The sequence below is a fragment of the Pogona vitticeps genome, chromosome 6 (genome assembly GCF_051106095.1).
Source record: "Pogona vitticeps strain Pit_001003342236 chromosome 6, PviZW2.1, whole genome shotgun sequence".
NCBI classification, from domain to species: domain Eukaryota; kingdom Metazoa; phylum Chordata; class Lepidosauria; order Squamata; family Agamidae; genus Pogona; species Pogona vitticeps.
The window spans coordinates 32,816,029-32,830,127 of NC_135788.1; positions in this window are offsets into that span (position 1 = coordinate 32,816,029).

Here is a 14,099-nt window from a genome sequence, read left to right on the forward strand (position 1 = left end):
CATGACCAGGTTGGTGGAGACATGTAGGTAAAGACCAGTATCACTTTTAACTTGGGGGATTCCTCTCCCCAGCAATCATGGTAATTGTTGGGAACAATCATTAGCACTTCCTTGGGGTAAGGGTGGTATTCCTAAAGAAATGATCACAGGACCAACAGGCTTGAGAAGTATTTCTCATCTAACATCACAAACTGGTGTTGAGAGTATGCATGAGATTTTCAGGTGGTTCTTTCTCCCCTATTACAAGTACTGTAACAGAATTCAGCAGGCCTTCTCCCAGCTAGAACCTGTGGTAGGTTTAGCCAAAACAAACAAACAAAAAATCCAAGTTCTCAAAGAAGTTTAAAGATCTTCACCTGTTCCTTGCTAATACTCTTTCTGCAGATGGCTATTAAAGCATGGACATGGGTTGAGCTTTCTAAGCTCCATGGGAACTGCAAAGCATTAGGAACAGTGTTTTCTATGTTCATTAAACTCGATAGATGGCAGGTCTCAAAAAACTATAGTCCCCTAATGCTTTACGGTTCCCATGGAGCTTAGAAAGCACCATCCATGTCTTTTTAATGGCCAGTGCTGCAGGCAGAGCCTTGGCAGAGAACATGTGTGTATTCTGAAACTCCTCTGAGAACCTGGATTTTGTTGTTGTTGTTCAAGCTACCAAAACTCTAGCTGGGGAAATTCCTGATGAATTCTAATAGCTGTAGTGAGGAAAAAATTCCAAAACTCCCATATCTGGTTGAGAGCATCAGTTTCAAAATGTATATAGATACTGTTTTAGCTAATTCAGACCAAGATTGACTTTTTTTGTAAAACAATGTTCTTCCCCCACTATCTGCCACCTTTCTCTCACTGGCATACGATACCTCCTGTGCACGTTTTGCTGAAATTTTTCTTTGCCAGGAAGCAAAAACATACACCTCAGGGCATGATCTGAGTATATGAGGCAATGGCCAAGGTCTGTGTCTGCTCACTACGAGACCACCTTAATGTCCTATGCATGATTTATTGAGTTCCATGATGGTGGCAAGGCGAGTTATAAATGTAATGAAATAAATAGTGGCACGCTTGGTACAGTGAACCCTGGCTCCTGTGATTATTTCTTTAGGTATACCTGCCTGTCCCAAGCTAGCGCTAGCAGTTATTCCCATCAGTGACCATGAAGGCTGGCAAAATGAAGAATATCTTCAAAATCAAGACAGATACTGGACTATATGTACATGTGTCCACTGATCTGATCATTAAAAAGCTGTTGTGTAGAGCAGTGGTCCCCAACTTTGGGCCTCCAGATGTTCTTGGACTGCAATTCCCAGAAGCCTTCACCACCACCTCTGCTGGCCAGGATTTCTGGGAGCTGAAGCCCAAGAACATCTGGAGGCCCAAGGTTGGGGACCACTGGTGTAGAGAATAGTTCAACTTCAGATGGTGCGATAGATTTAGTCGCTACAAATTTTGCCAGGAATCTCATTACAGAAGAACTCATGTTTCTGCAATGTTTGTTGCAATGTTCAGATATTGTGGAATGATGTTGTGTGTTTTGCAACATGGTGGGCTAGCTTCAGTAAGCATGCTGGGACATCTACTGGAGAAAAAAAACAACTTGCTATGTGAACTGGTAGATTTGCCCCTCATTGTTCTAGTACTGAAGGAATAAATGAGGGATGATGGATGTGAGGCAACCTCTGTGGCCCAAGGAGGTTAAATCAAAGCAAAAGGAACAGTAGAAAGGACCACTAGGCTGGTTCTGATGTAGACACGACTTAATCCAGGGATGAGGAACATTTGGTGCTCTAGATCTCCTCACCAACAACTCTCATCAGCTCCACCCAGGGCCACCAAATGGTAAGATGGGCCATAGATCTTCTTATAGCCCTTCTCAAGTTTTAAGCTCTTGAGAAAAGGACCTTCTCTTAGTTCTGCCACTCTCCCAAGCAAGTCTGGTGAGGGCACAAAATAGGCCCTTTGAGGATCTGTTCCCAGTCTATGGAACTCCCTACCAAGGTGACTCTGTGACCTTCTAGATGCTCCATCAGCCCTAGAGCTCATAAATGTTACTTTTTCAGACTAGAACTCCGAGAGGCCTCCAGCAAGCAGAGCTGTCATTCAGAAAAGGTAACATTTCTAAGAACTGACCAGCACTAGCATGAAAGGAGACAGGAGATTTACCCAAATTGGGCTCTGCTGGAAAGGATACCACTATCAAGTTATACCTAGAACTGTTGGAACAAAGGAACACACAATGGCTGACATCCTATTAATTTTAAAGGGAGAAATAAGTACTCACACTTTCACTTTGTTTCCCCCCACTGAAATAAATGGAAATATTGAACTTTGGCTGACACATGTCAATTGCTTCCTTAAAGACAAAGAACTGAAAGTAGTTTGCTATAAAGAGGAACAAGCTCAATTTGTACTGCACAGACACTGTCCCTAGTTTGTATGAGTTTCATACAGCGAAACTATATTGCGTAAAAATTGAATTGCCTCCTTGCTGCTTTTCAGACTGGTGGTTTTGGCTAGTTGCTATTACCACTTTTTTTAAAAAAAATCAAAACATAGCATAAATGCACATGAAAAATTATATTGATTTATAAGGGGGTAGTTTTAAATCACATACGGATGCGATGTGATACAGTACTTCTGTGGCAGGAAGTTTCCTACGATAATCTATGGGTAAAACAGGCTTTGCTATGAAAGTTATTTTCTTTATAAAATATTTTTGAAGCATAAATATGGGAGAAATTAAGCTACAGGGTAGATGTTCCCCCACTTTGCCTCCTTGGTATAGGCTGGACTCTATGATCTAAAGGGTCCCTTCCAGCTCTACAGTTCTAAGATAATTATAAGTTCTTCCTTCTTGTCTCCCAAGCAATGCCTATGCATGAGCCTCCTTGTCAGAGAGGAGCTACAGGTTCTAGCAACCAAATGTAATGAGGAATAATGTTATGGATGAGGAACAATGAGGAATAATGTTATGGATTATTATTATTTTTTCCCAAAATACACAGTCATTAAGTTTCAGGGTGAAGAAAAAAGATTGAAAATATGTGGTCTGCATGGTGATGAGACAACTCAGGCTTGAAAAGTTCCCTTGATTGCAGTGTCCACTAAGAGGGAATCCAGCCAACAGGCACTTCACTGCTTTTCCATCACCTGATAGTACTATAAAGTTATCTGTGTTGATTTCAAAGGAGATGTGGAATAGTCACTAAATAGTTTGATCTTCTGGAGGGTAGCCACGTTAGAAGGAATGGGAGGATTTATCTCACCTTTTGCTCCCATGCTGTAGCCCCCACATCACTTGCATCTTCCAACTTTACCACCGGAGCCAAACTACATATTACAGATTGCATGTTATAAAAAGCAAAAATCATGTTAAAGTTCAAGGCATGATTCCAGCAGACCTTCATGATTGGGCAGTTGAACATGCAAACAAAACCTGTGCTTAGCTTGCAGTGACCAATCACAAAACAAAGCAGAATAATTGACAAATAAGAAGAGATGTGCAACGCTCCTGCTGTGGCAATCAGACATCTTTCAGCACTTAAGGAATTCCTTCTTCTAATGATGCCATATCTACAATGTACAGTTTGACCCTAAGAGGCCCTATAGTCCAAAAGAACTGTACTGTTCTAACTTGCCCTACTAATCCCATCTCCCTTCCCTACCTGCCCACACCTTGCCTTCATAAGCCCATCAGCTCTTTATAATGTTCTGTGACATAACAACAATGGAGGCAAGGTATCAAAAAGGACTTCTATGGGGGGGGGGTCTGAAAGTTAAGAGTTCAGTGCTGCTTGCTGTGCTCCATCCCCATAAGACCAGGAAGCACCTGGCACTGAACAGTGGATCACTTGGAAACACATAAATACAACACAAATTGTGATCCTGAGTACATAACACAAGTATCCTATTTGGGGTGGGGTCAAAGTAAGTAAAAAAGTGTGCTGTTTTTTATGAGTAAGAGTAAGAGAGAGAAGAGAAATGCCCCAGTCAGAAATTCTACATGTAAAGCTGTAATCATAGCTAGCAAACTGCTCCAAACCCTGGGACTCTGGGAGCAACTTCAGTCAGAAACAAAGCCAATAAGCTCAGCTGTTGAAGGCTTAGCTGCTCAGAGCTGGATCAGTATCCTGGCAGAGGCGGATATAAATGAGCAGAGAAGACGAGTGATTATAACGTAGTGAAACTGCTTTGTTTCCCAGCGGATTTGAGATGGGATGTTTCTAAAACATGCTTATGATATTCCGCTTGCTGTTCAAAGAAGACAAACAAGCAGACACGTTGCGATTTTTAAAGGCTCAAACTGGAATCCAGGGTTGCTTGGGGACAAACCCATCAACAGAATCCTATTCACAGTAACCTGGTGGCAAACTCGTAATGGGGTAGTGGTGAGGCACAGTGGCTGAAATCCTGCTGCTTAGTGTAGTAAAGTCATAACTATAGTAGGTCCACCTGAATCAATTGAAGCTGCAGAGGAGTTGGTTCACCAAATCATAATGACTGAGTAAGTTAAACCTAGTACCACACTTACTACACTAAGTAACAGTATTTCAACCAATAGTTTGTTCACTGGCCTGCCCTGTTCTTCCATAAAATAGGGGAGTACTTTTTGTAATGAAAGTTGCACCTGGATGATGCCATATCTACATACCATTAGGCGGAGTGAGGTCTCAGGGCACAAATGAAGGAGAGGCAGCAGTGGTAAACTCCTAGCCATTACTGCTGGCCTTCGCCACTCTTCCCCCTGACAGCTTGTCCTGGACCCCTTAAGTTAGTCCCTGGACACTCTCGCTGTCAGTCTTGAAGTCAGACTAAACTGCAAGTTCGACCAGGTTATATACTTAGACAGAGTTTTGTCTCAGGAAGCATGTCTTGGAGTGGTCGTGAGTGAGACTCAGCTCTTTCAGCTTTGCACTCTTTGTAATATATGTCCTTCTTCCAAATCCTGTGTTTATAAGTGAGCCGTGCAGACGCATGATGAGTAGCCCCATCACTTTTCACTATAGCCTTGCTCATTCTATGAATCAATCCTAGAACATTAGGCTAAAAGCTAGAATGTATGTGGGCATCATTTACGTAACAGACCTCCACAGATCCAACTAGCCTCTTCCCCTGGCAAATTAGTTCATATTTTTCTGATCATTACAATTATTGTTGTGTGCCATAGAAAGGCAGCACAAGTGAGCCAGGTGCACTGGGGGTAGGCAAGGCATGCATTTACCAAAAAAGACAGCCAGGTGACTCATGAGGAGCTGGCTTTATGAAAAGCCAAGCTGCATCAGCTAAACAGAGAGAATGTGACTCATTTCTAATCCCTGCAAGCCAAGATCTCTGGCATTTTGTGGTTTGCAGAGCTCAAAAAAACACGTAATTATTTTTAAAACAATGGTTTGTGGTTAAGAATTCTTAAAGCAAATTTATAAATTCATGTTGTGCAGGAATCCTGGAACTGATGGCAAGCCTATGATTAGGAACTCAGCTGTACGTCACCTCTTGTTTTTGAGGCCTTCACATGCAGGGCTACAGAATACAGATGTTCATTAAATGTTCAGGGTACAGTCTGTTAAGCTGGGTAAATATGAAATGCTGAGTCAAGTATCTCAGAATTCAGAGTTCTTTGGCTCCTCCTAGCTGTTTTATGATGCTGTTGTAAATTGTTTCAGGGTTGGTTCATAAGAGAGGTCATAGAGAAGTATGAATATCAACACCACCAACAATTATGTTTCTTATGCTCTGAGAGAGGAATAGCCAACTGGAAGCCTTCCAGATGTTGCATCTCCCATAGTCCCTCACCACTGGCTACAGTAGCTGGGTTTGATGTGATGTGCAATCCAACAACACCTGGATGGAGACAAGTTGCTCATTTTTTCCCGTTTTATGTAGTGTCTATATGAGGAAGTTTAATTTTGCTTTTTTGGGTAACATGGCAGAGTTGCAGTGGTGTTCCGATGAGCTCAACATTGAGGGATCAAACTAGGATTTGATGTAGGGTGAAAATGTTCATTTCTCATTTTAGAAAACTTAATCCACTACCACCACACCACCATTTTGCCTTCCCAGTTTTTCTGTCCAAATCTGCATTGTGGCAAGGGAAGCTCTTGCTGAACTGGTATGCATATCATCTGGAAATCAGAAATATTTTCTCTGTCCAAGTTGTGGACACTATTTACTGGCCAGAATTCCCAAAACAATTTGACAACCAAGAAGGTCCTAAGCTTTAGAAGCCAGAGTCTCTAGAATGAATCATATGGTTCATGGTCAAATTGAGATTAGTCCATTAATACACATGCACAAGTTAAGGCTCTGTCATTTCTCCTGTACATTTACTTGTGCAAACAGGAACGATAGTCAAGAGCTAGTCTTGTTTTAGTCTACTTTATTGTTTCTCTTAGAATTACATTTTTAATAGAGTGTCTGTGTTTTGTGTAAGATATTAGCCCTCCTGGCCTCAAGGGTGGAATATAGACATGCACCCATAACATTCATGCATGCATGCATATATACAAATATACATAAATTCTAACAACCAACTCACCCCCATTCTTCCTTCCTGAATTAACATTTCATTTTTACTTCTTAAGAAATAAAGGGTGAAAACTATGGAACCAAATAGTTGAACTTAATCTAAGAGAAGTGTGCAGGAACTTAAAGTCTTAATCATAAAAAGGTTGTTTAAAAACCCTGCTTTTGTGGTAGTGCTCACGTGATTCTTGAGGGATCCAGCTGTCCATCAATGGAAGCAGCATGCTATGTTAGATGGGCTTTTGGTCTGTGCTGGCAAAACTATTCTTATGTATCCCCTCTGAAAGCTCTTTCCTTCTGAACTTATTCTCATTGAAACTTGCCCTGCAGGAAAATTATATTGGATGCATGGACTGGAATGACTCTAGTAGACTACTCACATCTCTTTCAATTAAACACATGTGTAACTGGGAGCTATTTTTCTATCTCTGTGATTTCTTGGCCATCTTGGATCTCCTGTAATCCACCTTCTTAATGGGCTATCAAGAATGCTTCAATGAAGACTCTCAAAAATACTTTTAAAGATTTTTTTTAAAAAAATAACAGTGTTTTAACACTGTAATTAATTGTTTGTTACATTCTCTCTGCATGTTTTTTCCTACCTTCTTCTCTCTGACTCTCTCTTTTTAACCAGTGTCTTTTTAATCTTGTAGCCACCAGTGCCAGTCTGTGGAAAAAGCCTTAATGTTAGACAGACAGACAGACAGACAGACAGACAGACAGACAGACAGATCAATCATTGTCAAGTGAAAATCGCCCATTGGAATGGCTGTTTTGCGAATCGCTATAGTGATTGCAAAGTCATTGTTATGCGGATTCATTGTTTAGCAGGGTTGTCGTCTAGCGAGGTACCACTGTAGATAGATAGATAGATGGATAGATGGATAGATGGATAGATGGATAGATAGATAGATAGATAGATAGATAGATAGATAGATAGATAGATAGATAGATAGATAGATAGATAGATAGATAGATAGATAGATAGATAGATAGATAGATAGATAGATATGCCAGGAAAAAATACACATAGTTATTATTTTCCCCAAGTACAGGAAACGTCAAAGAAAAAAACCTTTTCACACAAAGCAGGGGTCTAAATAGAACTCAATGCAAGTTTAATGCTCTACTGAAAGGACAAATTACTGCTTATTTTAAATGGCTGTATGCCAGATCTTTATTTCTTTTGTGAGTTTATTTCCTCTGTAGGTTTGTAATCATGTTTTTCAAATTAATTTTAACTTGCTCATAAAGGCTCATTACCTCTGTGATTTAAATCTTCCATCTAGTATTTAATAGCCCTAAAACCTCTTCTTGATACTTTCTTGGAATCTAGAAGCAATCCGTGGAACAGAAGAGATTTCAAGCTTGTACATTTTTGCTATACCTATCCAACTAAGGCTGGTCATAAAATTAATGAGACTAATTATTCTTAAATCCATTATTATGCCTGTCACTAGGGCTTGGCCATGATAACCAATTTAGCAGGAATGTGCTAGAACCGCGAGTTATTACTTGTTCATACTATAAAGTCCAGATTTCTCCTGACAACCATGTAGGCAGGAGGATTCTGGGAGCTGTAGTCCATTAAACAATCTTTTCCAGACTCTTAGATGTCTCGCATTTTTGGTCTAATACATCTATGTGTTTTTTAAAGAAAAGTTATGAGACTTTTGGATACAGTCTAACAGCAAAGTAGGAACACTTTGAAATCAATGGTTTCTTTACCTTTGTTTCTGCTGAGACTTCCTACAGACTTTTGTCTACTGTAGCACTTCCTTTACAGAAAATATGAAAACAAATATATTTGGACTATGAGATTCCACTGGCTTTCAGTGCAATTCTCCCTTCTACTCTTTCTCTTTTTTCAAGTGAATGCAAGGACAGCTCATAACAGATGGACACCATCTGAGCAATTGCCTAGTCAAGGTGATTTTGCAAGCTCATGTCGATTTGTTCTGCATAATTCATTCATCCTAAATATCCCCATTGCAAATTTCATTTTACATCAATTCATAAAAGAACAAATCTTTCCCCCTGAAAATGTATGGTCCAGCTCTTAAGACATCCTGCAGGTAAAGCTCTGCCTAGGTACATAAATCATTTGTCTCATTTCTACATGCATAAACAAGAAAATGCAACATTTTTCTCCTTACCAATGAGACCATCAGAGACTATGTGTTGATCTAAGTGAGAGAATAATTTTGCATGTCATGTAAATTGTGAAGTTAAATTGTAATAACCTGCCTTATTGAATGGAGTTTTATAGAGCAGAAGCCTTGGATGGGTGGTTTGTATCTTTTTCATCAATCGGACTGTCCCTTTGCACTTATTTTGTGTGTATATGTGTGGGGACTTTTCAAAGGAATAAGAGCCTAGTTTTGTGGAGTAACATTTTGCACAAAAGCCTTTGTGGAAAAACCCCCATGAATTCCCCGTTCTCATGCTGGAGGTGAGAGGTCATGCATAGTATAGTACAGTATAGTATAGGCTGCAACAACCTGAAAGAAGGCATCAGAGCCCATGGAAAGAATCATGTTAACAACATCAAAGATTAGATAGAACTGCCATTTGGCTAGTCCTTCTGATAAGCTCCAACCCTTCCATGAAATTCCTCTGCATTCCAATACAGTACAGTATTACCTAAATTCCATGACTTAAGTAATTTTAATTACTTAATCTTAATGGCCATTAAGGATTATAGATCTCAAAACACCACTCTTGTACCATGAAAATAGACCTAAATGTCGTAAAACCTCAGGTTCTTATATACAACAAGATCTCTGTCCTTTCATTAAAAAAATCTGACATTTAAAAAAGAAAGAGAAACTTTTTAGATGATTATGTTGCAAGAGCACAAAATACAAAGAAAGGAATCAGTTGATCTAACACGGTGGCAAGATTTCAACTAATCTGCATTTTCATATAGATCCTCAGGAAAACGTCTTTTGAAATGCTGCAATCTTGGTTTGAAACAGTATGAAACAAATGGAATCAGACAATGGGAATATTTGAAATGCCTTCTCTTTGTGCTGTATTGAATACATGCCATCAGCCTCTGGTTCAAAATGTCCATTTTTCATGAGAAAGAATATTTTTGTTGAGAATGGTGGAAATGATGCAATGGTGATGATGCTGATAAAGATGGTGGCAATTATGATTATAATTGTGTTTGTTTAATTGTATATTTCAAAGCTGTTTAAGAACATGTGTGTTTTCTGTGCCATTAAGTTGGATCCAATTTATAGAGACCCTAATTGGGCTTTCAAGGTAAGTGAGATATTAAAGGAGTGATTTTATCAGTTCCACTCCCACAATGAGCTTCCATGGCCAAGTGAGGATGCAAACCATGTTCTCCAGATTTCTAGTCTGTCACTGTATCCACTACACCACACTGGGCATCCCAGTTTAAGAATAAAGGTTGCTTTTTATTAGATGTGAATTTTCTCAGTTAATGCTGGGATGGTTGTTTATCACCTGTGTACATTCACAGTACACGATGTGAGGGGATGTTCTCTCACATGGAATCTATAGCTCTAGCTTCGTATCTTATCTGGCAGCCATAACAATCCAGGGGTATATAAAATAGCAACATAGCTTCCATTCAGCAAGCCAGGCTCTTGTCAGTGTGTGACTGGGAGACATCTTTACTGTATTTGCATCATAGTAGAAAGGTGGGATAGAAATCTAAGGCATATGTACTTCAGATTCAAGTAATGGTGATTTGATTTAGACTCAGCTAGAGTATCCTCAATGCAATCAAGATGAGAAAATGCAAAGCCAAGCCTGATGTCACGAAATGTGCCCACAAAGCAACTTCATGATTTATGCAGTGAAAATATTAGAAGAGGTAATTACAGCACTGAACATCTCTCCTCCTCCAGAGGATCAGTAGCACTTTCAGAGCTACAATAACAAAGTATATTTTATATATATGAATTATATATGAGCAAGTGAAGAAAGTGGAAGCCAACACATTTTTCTTGTATACTTCTCTGTTAGTCACTTTTATAAGTGTGTAAGTGTGTATGTGTGTGTGTGTGTACACACATACATATAAATGCATCTCTCTCTTTCTCTCTCTCTCTCTCTCCCTCTCTCTCTGTGTGTGTGTGTGTGTGTTGTCTATATATACTGTATATATTTAATTCCAGTCTCCCAGGAGACTGGGAGACTGGGATTGTATATAGTATATGTAGATAATATACTGCATATATAGACAATATACAGTAAATATACAGTGTTGATGCAGGGAAGCTGAGGGTCAGTTCTCCCTGTTCTGGGAGAGGAGCCAGCCTGTGTGACCTTGGGCAAGCTGCACGGTCCCAGGGCACCCCCAGAAGAAGGGAATGGTAAACCACTCCTGAGTATTCTCTGCCTAGAACACTCTGAAAAGGGTCATTGTAAGTCAGAATTGACATGATGGCATATGATTTAATTAAAATTTTGCATAGAAAAGTATTTGAGAGAAAGAAAGCGCCTTTCCTGTCAGGTAAAGAGTAAAATACCCAGTGAGAGGAAAGGGAGAGAACTGCTATTTCTTTCATTCTCTCCTCCCTTCGACACCTGGTTTCTGTAACTCAAGGCAAGAAATGACGAAATAGCTACTTAGGGAAGGAGTGTTTTTCAGCTGAATGTGCCTCTGTGTCAGCTATTCAGTTTGCCAAGCAGAGGGCAATCCATTTTATTGAAACCACACATAAAGCACAGATGAGAAGGAAGGAAATGAAAAAGAAGATTCCACGGAAGTCAGGTTGCTGCTAATGGAAAAAAAAATTACACTTCTTTATGCCCTGAGCCCTGCATTCTTTCGGATGGTGGCTACTTATTCTCTTGGCAAGGGTCCTTCTATTCAGGAGGAATGCTATGGCTAGCTGTAGTGTCATGAATTAGTCGTACTTATTTCATCCTTGCGTTGCAGCCTGCGAAGGAGATGAAATTGGGAAATGCTTCCATCGTGGCTTCCCTTTTCTTTCCACGTTCAGGACTGTTCCAGACATGCATGTTTCACATTAGTTCTTTAGATTCATGGTGTCAGTTCTCACAGACTTGAGGTCAGCCTTCTGAACCCAGCAGCCTTCTTATGTATTCAAGTCTAGTCACCCCCAGCCTGCCTGTCCATCGGGAAGTCAATACCTCTGAAGGGCATCGGCTTAAGGAAGGATGACCCAGTTTGTCCTGGAACTGAGGAGGTTATTCGTGGAATGGGAGAGTGATGCAATTCAAGTGTTCACAGTGGGGATTTGGGAAGAAAACACACACCCTGCTTTGGCCTTCCAGAAGGGAGATGGGAAGGACAAGACTGGACAAAACCTAAAGTTGAACAAAAACATTAATTACATCTATTTGAAGACTCATCTGCTAAATGCACGCTAAGGTTAGCCAATTATAGACTGTGTGGATTGGTCTCATTTGGCATATTTTAAAGCACAGAGGTGAAAATTTCTGTTCTCCCCACACACACGCTAATAAAGTAGCTCACTATACAGTAGGACTGTAGTATTGGCAGGGTGTTGCTTCCAAGCCCCCCACGGATGATGAAAAATGGAGAAATGTCCAAAGCTATACATATCATGGTCTCTGGCTCCTTCTAGTGACTAGTTCTAGTAAATACACCATAGAAATACACATAAATACATATAAATAAATATATATGTATTTAATATTTTCAGGCAGAGGATAAGTGAATCCATGGATATTCATCCCATGGATAGGGGCATCCTACTGTACTTTGTTTTATTGAAGGCTAAAATTTTGTTTCTGCATTCTCACATCTGCTCACATTTACAATTGTGTGCGCCCATACTTCTCTTTGGTTTTTGATCCCTAATTTTCTTCTTTCTCTTCACCTTGGAGAAAACACTAAAGTTGAGTAAAGTACTATACTGATATTTAGTGAGATAAATATCCATGTAAATTCTACACTTAGTTTTGACAACCAGGAAAGGAAAACATGTGTACAACTGAAAATGTCCATTCTATGTATATTTAATAAAAAGTAAAACTAATATTTCAGCTTTATAAGAACATGACACAGCACAATCCGGTGTATGACTGTTAGTTCCACTGAGTTATATAGGACTTGCTTCCAGATCATGCATATAGCATATACCGTGAATAAGATTAACATGGACAATGTGACTGGACAGTAGAGAGAACAAATGGCTTTTTTCCCACTCCATGGGCCCTTTTTTTCTTTAGAGAAGCACTTGATGATTGAAGTGATTATATCATTGTCAATGGAGATTTTATGAACAATATCTGATATAAATTTTACTAAAACATGCTTATTGTAATCCATAAAAACAATTTCTCACTTGAGTCCAAGGGATCTAATGGTCTAATCCAAAGCATTGTCTAGAAGCATTGCATTGCAATATGGACCACTACTGGAGTCATAAAACATCAAGAAGGATTGTTCCTGTTTGTTTGTTTTATTGATTTTGTTTGTTCTGAAAAAGGTTTTTTTCTTTATCTGCAAACACCCAACCAATAAGTCTCCTTCAACTCAATTGGACTTACCCTTGAGTAGATACTCTTTGCAGTGGGATATATGGATTAGAAAGGGCCCAGGTGAGAGTTGGAGAGTTATTTCAGTAGTCTATGTATTGAGTATGGCTTAAAGCAGAGATTGAAAAAATATTACTCTTTTGGTATACAACTCCCAGAATACAGTGGTGCCCCGCATAGCGACGTTAATCCGTTCCAGGATTAACGTCGCTATCCGGATTCGTCGCTATGCTGGGGGGGAACCCATAGGAACGCATTAAACTCCGTTTAATGCGTTCCTATGGGGCGAAAACTCACCACTATGTGGTGAATCCTCCATCTGGCTGCCATTTTTGCTGCCTGGTAAGTGAGGGCAGGGCGCGAAAACGCTGCACACTGCCATTTTGTAGATGCGGCGGCCATTTTGGAACCGCCGATCAGCTGTTTAAAAAACATTGCAATGCGATAATCAGTAAACGAAACGCTTACCAATCACCGCAATGCGATGTTTAGCCACCTAAAACATCGCAATGTGATCGCATTAGCGATCGCAAAAAACGGGTCGCTATGCGGATTTGTCGTTAAACGGTGCGCTTGTTAAGTGAGGCACCACTGTACCTACTTTTGGGAACTTTAGTCCAAAAAAGTGTTTCCCCATCCCACCTCCCACTTCTGGCTGTGGGCATGTGTTCATGCGTGGTACCAAGTTCAAGTATAGTGATTGTTCCCTTTTGGAGCAACAGGGCCAAACTGGCAGCAGGGATCAGAAGAGTGGCAACCAGAGCTAGAATTCAATTGGTAATCCCAAGCAGAGTAAACCTTCTGAAGAGCAGACCCACTGAATTGATAGGATTTATGCATATGAGTGATTCAATGGGTCTATTGTACAGGGGATTCAGGTTCGTATTACAACTTTTCCATTTCTTTCTGAACACTCCCAACTTGAAGATGGCCATGATTCATGCAATCATCACAACAGACCTGTTTTTGTCGTGTTTTTGGTCATTTAAAAATCGAGTGACACACACATGCTGTTCACATAACATATGACAAGTTTTATTGTGCCTTTTACTACTGCTCTTCTCAGT